Source organism: Mytilus galloprovincialis, chromosome 8 (assembly GCF_965363235.1).
Source record: "Mytilus galloprovincialis chromosome 8, xbMytGall1.hap1.1, whole genome shotgun sequence".
In the NCBI taxonomy this organism is placed as follows: domain Eukaryota; kingdom Metazoa; phylum Mollusca; class Bivalvia; order Mytilida; family Mytilidae; genus Mytilus; species Mytilus galloprovincialis.
The window spans coordinates 45002261-45004742 of record NC_134845.1 but is presented as its reverse complement, the minus strand read 5'-3'; the positions used below and the strand labels follow the sequence as shown (position 1 = coordinate 45004742).

Here is a 2482-nt window from a genome sequence, read left to right as displayed (position 1 = left end):
GGCGTTATTCAAGGCAGGGATGTAAACTCACCTGATCCAACTTTGATACCAACACACCAAGGTGTTAATTCCATTTGTCCACCAAGGCAAGATACCACTACATGTATACAATAGAGATGACGACACCATCCCAGTCCCACTCAACAAATATTATTGATAAACAATCATCTGAGAGCAGTCATCCGTCCTGCTCAAATGTTACTAGCAGAAGCGGTCAACAGTGGTTCATGCCAACTGAAGGATCTCCGAGTCAACAGGTGGTGAACCATCTTCTACAGGGCACTCCAAACACAGGTACATGTTCAAACGAGTTAGGAGGCCAGGGTTTATCACGCCCACTGGCTTTGGGTGTGGACCCAAAACTGAAAGCTGATATTTGGTCTAACAAATACATTAATCTGGAGGATTTATTGAAATCCAAATCCAGAGTTGTTAAGTATGTTCCAGTAGAGAAAGATGATTGTTTAACATTTGTTAAAAATAGTAGTAGTAAGGCAAAAATTGAGTCAATGGCACAGTGGCATGAAGCTTTTCGCATTTACGGGGCAATTTATTTTGAAAAATACCCTACTGAATCCCCGAAGCTGATGAAATATGCGGCTATCATTGCAAACTTGGCAGAAAAAGCTGGAATTGAGGCTGCATTTTTTTATGATCAAGCTTATAGGCAGTGGAGGGAAGTAGACCCTTTACACTTACCATGGGATGGTGTAAATGGGGAATTATTCAATGAGGCGTTAGCTATGGGGCTTATTGGGAAAACTAATGCCATGAAACAGCCCTTTCTTACACAAAGCCTCACGGCTCCAGCCCTTAAACAGAAAAGGTTTTGTTATGCTTTCAACAATGAATCAGGCTGCACGGCAAGAATTTGTAGATACGAGCACACCTGCCAGAATTGCGGTGGATACCACAGCAGGAGGGATTGCCAACAATCAAAACACGAGAACGCCGATTCTAACTCCACCAATAGAAGGGGGGGGGCATGATTCAGAAAAACAGTCCAGTAAACAGAAACCTAAAACCAGGTGATTTTCAAATATCTACACCTATTCACATTGACCAATTGGGCAAGTACCTTAAAGGGTATGACACAAGTAAAGTTGAATTTTTATTAGAGGGGTTCAAAACTGGGTTTAAAATTCCTTTTGAAGGCGCTGAAAAGTACCAATTCAGTAGAAATTTGAAGTCAACTCTGGAAAATTGTTTAGTTTTAAAGAAAAAAATTACAGAAGAGATTAAGGCCGGTCGGGTGGCTGGGCCTTTTAAGGAACCTCCTTTTGAAAACTTTAGAATCTCTCCTTTAGGTCTGGTACCTAAATCGAAACCAGGAGAATTTAGAGTTATACATGATTTGTCTCACCCTTTGGGGTCCTCGGTTAATGACGGAAATTCCAAGGAGAATTCATCTGTACAGTATCAATCGGTGGATGATGCTTGCCAGTTGATGCTTAAATACGGAAAAAACTGTGTCATGTCTAAAATCGACGTAGTCCAAGCTTACCGCTTGGTGCCAATGCATTTTTCCTGTTACCATTTGTTGGGTTTTTGCGTTAGAGGAGGGGTTATATTTTGACAAAAATTTAGCTATGGGTTTAAGCTATTCGTGCAATTTATTTGAGCGATTTAGTTCAGCTATACATTGGATTGCTGAGACAAAACTTGCCATTCACAGCTGTGTTCACCTGTTAGATGACTTTTTTATTTATATCCCCCCCTCCAATAGAAATTGGACAATTTAACCTTCAAAAGTTTTTAGACTTTGCAGCGGAAATAGGTCTTCCGATTAAATCTGAGAAGACTGTGCTTCCAACAACAATATTAATTTTCCTTGGCCTAGAACTAGATTCGGAGAAAATGGAAATTAGGCTCCCATTAGATAAGATCGAAAAAGTACGAAATCTTCTTGGCTTTTTCGGTAATAAGAAAAAGGTAACCCTTTTAGAACTTCAGTCGTTAATTGGGTTACTAATCTTTGCTTGTTATGTTGTCCCCCAAGGAAGATCGTTTTTGAGGCGTTTAATAAATTTAACCATAGATGTAATACCATGATTTAACTAAAGGCATCAGGCGCCCGCATTTTAAGATACGTTTAAATAAAGAAGCAAAGTCAGATTTAAAAGCGTGGGCTTTATTCATTGATCATTTTAATGGTAAAGGTTTGATTGTACAGCACAAGTTTGAAACCTCTCAGTCTTTACACATGTATACAGATGCTAGTAATTTAGGTTTTGAGGGTTTCCTGGGAACACATTGGTTCTATCATGGCTGGACAGATTCTTGGCTGAAATTACATATTTCTATCAGGGAATTTTATCCAATCGTACTTGCTGTTGAGTTATGGTCTCAGATTTTGAGAAATAAACATGTCCAATTTCATTGTGACAATATAGCTGTTGTCCATTGTATCAACAGACAGCTAAAGACGTTCAATTAATGGCCTTAGTTCGTAGATTAGTTGTGCAGGCTCTTAAATACAATA

General features: G+C 39.1%; 1 pseudogene; it reads left to right on the top strand.

Moving 5' to 3' along the window:
- Positions 1 to 853: 853 nt before the first annotated feature.
- Positions 854 to 2052, top strand: LOC143043036 (uncharacterized; annotated as a pseudogene).
- The last annotated feature ends 430 nt before the right edge of the window (positions 2053 to 2482 follow it).